Here is a 5,571-nt window from a genome sequence, read left to right as displayed (position 1 = left end):
TTACAAAGAAAGATTCTTTTCCCATGCCAAGAATTGACGAAACTTTAGATAAATTATATGGAAAAAAATTCTTCACAACTCTCGATTTAGCTTCCGGCTATTGGCAAATTCAAGTTCATGATCCAGATATTGAAAAAACCGCTTTTGTTGTAGAAAATAATCTTTACGAATTTAAAAGAATGGCATTCGGTTTGTGTAATGCACCAGCCACTTTTCAACGATTAATGAATTATGTACTAAGAGACGTCTTAGGAAGTAAAGCATTAGTATATTTGGATGATGTCATAATTTTTTCAGACACTTTTGAAAATCACTTACGAGATATCAGAGAAATTTTTACCCTATTAAAAGAAGCAAATTTAAAATTGAAACTTAACAAATGTCAGTTTATTAAACGTTCAGTAAATTATTTAGGTCATGTCATTTCAACGGACGGTATTAAACCCGATCCTGCTAAAATTGATAAGATAGGGAATTACAAAACGCCAACTTCTGTTGACGAAGTGAGATCATTTCTTGGGCTTGCTGGATATTATAGAAGATTTATTAAAAATTTCGGTTCAATAGCTAAGCCGTTAACTCGATTAACGCATAAAGATCTAAGTAGAAAACCTTTTGCCTGGGGAACGGAGGAACAGGTTGCCTTTGAGAAATTACGCACTTCTCTGGTAACTCCCCCAGTCCTCGCTTATCCAAATTTTAACGAAAAATTTTTGCTTTTTACTGACGCATGCGATTATGGAATAGGAGCCGTGCTGTCTCAAATGCAGCATGGGCAAGAACATCCAATAGCCTACTCTAGTAGACAATTGACCAAGGCCGAAATGAAATACAGTACAACTGAAAAAGAAGCATTAGCCGTAATTGATGCAATTAAACATTTCCGACATTATCTCTTGGATAAACCCTTTGAAATTATTAGTGACCATCGTCCTTTGCAATGGCTGAAAAATCAGAAAGATAATAACGGTAGGTTAGGTAGATGGGCTATACTATTAGCTGCTACAAATTATGAATTAAAGTATAGGCCTGGACGTATTCATCAAAATGCTGATTGTTTATCACGATTGAAAGTAGCTAGTATTCAGCCGGTACCAAATAATATTAAGTTAATTTGTGAAAAACAGCTAGAAGACGACCTTTGTGTAGCAATTAGAAATTATTTAGAGAAAGGAGAGCTCAATGAGGAAAATAGCCAATCTAAACCTGAATGGGCTAAAGAAATCGAATATTTTGAAATTAGAGAAGGTACACTTTATCGCCACGAAGTGCCTTCCAAAAATAGTAAGCGTAACGAAATTAATTGTCAAGTAGTGTTACCCTTATCGCTCCGCCATTTAGTGTTAAAAGAATTACATGACGCACCGATGGGTGGACATTTAGCTTTTTATAAAACGTATTTGAAGGTCAAAAATCATTATTATTGGCCTACAATGAGAAAAGATATTTTAGAATATTGTCAAGCTTGTGAAACTTGTATAGCTAACACTTCTTCCACATATAGAGCACTTTTGCACCCCCATGAAATTGCTAAAGCCCCTTTCCAAGTAATAGGCATGGACTTTTTAGGCCCTATTACTCCCGCTTCGCCTAATGGAAATAGTTATATTTTAGTTATTACTGATTATTTTAGTCGCTGGGTGGAAGCAGTTGCTCTAAAAGACCAAACTGCCCAAACCACGGCAGAATGTGTATATAAAACAATAATTGTAAGACATGGTATGCCTAAAGCCATTATTTCCGATCGTGGAACGAATTTCACCTCGAAATTGTTCCGTTATTTTTGTAAGAAATTAAAAATTGACCAAAGATTGACAACGGCCTACAATCCCGCTAGTAATGGCGAGACAGAAAGGTTTAATCGGACACTAACCGCGATGTTAAGAAAAGAATTGAAAGACGGAGAACATGCAAATTGGGAAAATATGTTAGACGATGTTTTATTCGCTTATCGTAGTTCAGTTCACTCTTCGACACTTGAAACCCCTTATTATTTAGTCCACGGTAGAGACCCTAATCTTCCCATTAATGAATTTTTAGACGCTGTCCCTCAAACTTTTAAATCTGTATCCGACTATGTAGGAAATTTAGCTGATCGATTACGCTATAGCTTTCAGCGAGTCCGTGAAGAAAGCGAGAAAGCACGGAATCGTCAGCGTGAACAATATAATAAACGTGCGAAAGAAAGAAAATATGTCGTAGGAGATAGAGTTTTATTAGATATTCGTGTAGTTAAAGAAGGTGACAGTAGGAAATTCACTTCGAAATATAAAGGCCCTTATAGAGTTGTAAAAGTACATACCAATAATACAGTAGATATAGCCGATAATTCCTATGTATGCCAGCGTACCCACGTCAATCGTTTGAAACCTTTGTACGAAACAATGCTTTGGAAGACTGAAGATTGTCCATCCATTGAAAACTCATTGGATTTTGAAAATCGATTCCGCAAATCGATTGCGACTCAGACTACCGATATTTTCGAAAATGAAATCGGACCCGACAGTGACAATCCAGACGATACCTTCGACAGTGACGCCCTCCCATTTGACACTAATTTTCCGACTCAAGAAATTGAGTCAGCGAAAGTTAAGCCAAGAGGACGTCGCCGTTTCATCTCATCAAAATACAGAAAATCAGTTGCCATCCGCTGAAATATGCGCCGATGCTACAAGTCAGCGTCATTCCACTCCAATTTCCGATGACAACTCCACACGCGACACTAACGAGTCCGAAAATCCACCAACAGAGTCCAAGGACGATTTGTCAGTAGAAAAGCCGGAACACCAAAATGCTACCGGACGACGCCCGCAAAGAAATCGAAGAAAACCAATTCGCTTTACTGATGGAATGGTCGAATGACTTTATTGGACGGAAGCGGACGAGACATCCTCGTAATCACCATCCCCGGGGCAAGAGCTGGGATGCCAGCATCAACACCTGCCGTATCACCGTACGAACTTCAACACCAACCAGACATCGACCGGGATTCACCAGCGCCCAGCACCGATTCTCGGGAGTTCCTGCATTGGCGACACAGAAGGATCGACCTGCTGATCCGACGATGGCGCCGAGCAGCACTCTACAAGAAGACGGGTCGCCGCAAGCCACCACCCGTCGGCCTCCACAATGACGTCGCCGTCGTGATTTTCTTTTTTTTGTTGTACCCTTTGTAGTTATTAAGTAGAAATACATTTGTTGTTTTATGGTATCTCATGAAAAAAAAAAAATAATAAAAAAAAAAAAAAAAAAAAAAAAAAATAGAACATAAGAAGAGAGAGAGAGAAGTAAGTCTCTCCCTTAATAGTAGAGAAAAATAAAAAATAAAATAAAACAAAGGAAAGGTATAAAAAAAAAAAGAAACAGAAGAACTCTGAAAAAAAAAAACAAAAAAAACAAACAAAGAAAAATGAGAACAATAATTTCTTGAAAAAAAAAAAGGAAACAAAAACAAGAAAAAAAACAAACAAACAAACAAACACAAAAAAAAACTTACATGAGTTCTCTCAGAAAAAAAAAAGGAAAATATAGAGGAAAAGAAAATTACCTCTTTAGACGATTGAACTTCTTACATACTTTCCATACGTTGGGATACCATAAAGCAATGTCGTGTCTAACAAGTATAAAATAATTTGTTATTTCTTTTTGCCTCTGTGTTCTTTGAAATATTTGCACTTAAGTTGTTCCCTCTCTGAGTAGGCCCATGAATTGAAAAACTTTCCATAGAAGTAGCAGACATTTATAAAAAAAAAAAACTTGAAAGAAATAGTAGAATTTATTAGAAGTCCATCTGTTACTCTTATTCAGTAGCAATACAACATTGGAAATAGTGAAAAGTAAAGTATTGAGAAAAGGAAATTAGTAAAACCTTGATAGTAATGTATTCCATTTCAATTCAACAACTCCCACTCCTCTTAGAGATCCGTACACGAACGAAACAGCTGAAATTCTTTCTAAGTCCCACTGTATATCACTTCCCTTCTATGCTTTTCTATAGCTTTACTATCACTGCAAAGACTTTTCCCATATACACTACACATAAAACAGCGCCACCACTAGCGCATTCCATTCTTACACACACAAATATTCCATTCTTACACACTCCAACATACGCTAAGTTTTTCACTTTCCCTTTCGTTTCCCTACTGTAGCTTCCCCGCCGCAGCAATATTGAAAATATTCTAAGTTCTTTTCTTTTGCCGAAGGCTATTTTCTCTACTCCCCCTATTCCATTTTTATTCCCCTCCGCTTCTTCCCCCCATTTGTACTTTTCCCCTGCATTGGACTTAGAAAAAAAACGAGATATGCGCGTGACCTTCCACGGCAGAAAAATTTTCCGCCGTAAAACTTTGAAACGTTTCTTTCTCGTCAGCATTTCCACATGATTCAATATTTTTCAATTCTTTCTTTTTGATAATTAAGCTCATTTTCCCCTCTTTCCAACGATATAAATTTATTCAAAAAATATTGTGTCCTTCTACCATAAAAAACTGTTATATTACGACACCCCCTATTTTTCTATTATTTTGCCGTGGCGTAGCCGATGAAAAGCCGACGGGAAATCGTTGACCTTTCAAAAGCCGTCAGAATTTTTTCTTGTTGTTTTCTCTCTTTTACTTTGACGTTTACTTCCATTATTTCTTTTTCATATTTGATTATCTTAGCTTAGTAAACCCACATGATGACTTAGACTAAGTTGGCCAGTATACTGTTTTTGTGTTATGTCATTTACCATATATTTTTACATGTAGTAATGTCGTCAATGCCGTTACTATTGCTACTGCTGTGTCTTTTACGTACCTACGCGCACGCGCATTCGAAACAACCGTATGCGATTGTGCTGAACCGAAGAATATGGGAATTATTCAAATTTCCTGATGCTGATTGCAAGCCGAAACAATGAATTCCACGAGTGCTGTTCCAGTGAGATATGTTGTCTACAGTGATGAACGCGCCGCAGTGAAATTTCCCGGTTTTATTTGTGCACAGATGGAGAAACATTCGCCGCGTGACTATGAACTTTTTCGGTCAAACAGTGATCGTGCCTGAGAAAATTCCTATAGACACAACGGCTTCTCCGAGTGCTATAAAATGATTAACACTAAAAGGTGTGAAGGTTATGAAATGACTTCTTTCGGATGAGAAGTATGTATTTTGGCATGAACCTCGGAAATCTGACGGTTACTGGATGCGAACCGTCGATTCGGAAATTCTGAATTGTGCGCTTGAACAAGTACAATTGTTTCAACAAATGGAAGATGAAGATTTTCCAACGCCGATTGGCAAAAGCTGCCGCAACCGCCGGTACCTTGTCTCACAACCATCTAACTCTTGGTTTGGGATACGACGATACACCCATAAGATCTCAACACGAATTACGTACAGTTGAATCTGGAATCGGAAATCTTACTGATGAAGACGACGAGATGAAAAATATTTCCGCCTTCTTGGACGATGACCGTCAACTAGATTTTCATTTGACTCTTCAACCACCTCTGCGACCCCAATCATCGAAGTTGCAACAACCGAACAACGACTTTTAAAATCGTCGGCCAAGCAAATTTAGTTTCT

The 5,571-nt window shown here is 37.7% G+C and overlaps 1 long non-coding RNA gene across 1 annotated transcript; it reads right to left on the bottom strand.

The window, feature by feature from the left end:
• Positions 1 to 3,082: 3,082 nt before the first annotated feature.
• Positions 3,083 to 4,037, bottom strand: LOC123470142. The gene is made up of 3 exons (XR_006643653.1): positions 3,869 to 4,037; positions 3,548 to 3,613; positions 3,083 to 3,168 (listed from the first exon to the last, which is right to left on the bottom strand). It is a non-coding gene; the product is annotated as an uncharacterized LOC123470142 (long non-coding RNA).
• Positions 4,038 to 5,571: the final 1,534 nt, after the last annotated feature.

This window comes from Daphnia magna, linkage group LG2 (assembly GCF_020631705.1).
Source record: "Daphnia magna isolate NIES linkage group LG2, ASM2063170v1.1, whole genome shotgun sequence".
In the NCBI taxonomy this organism is placed as follows: domain Eukaryota; kingdom Metazoa; phylum Arthropoda; class Branchiopoda; order Diplostraca; family Daphniidae; genus Daphnia; species Daphnia magna.
Note: the sequence above shows the minus strand (reverse complement) of the source record. Positions and strands in the feature narration are given on the sequence as shown.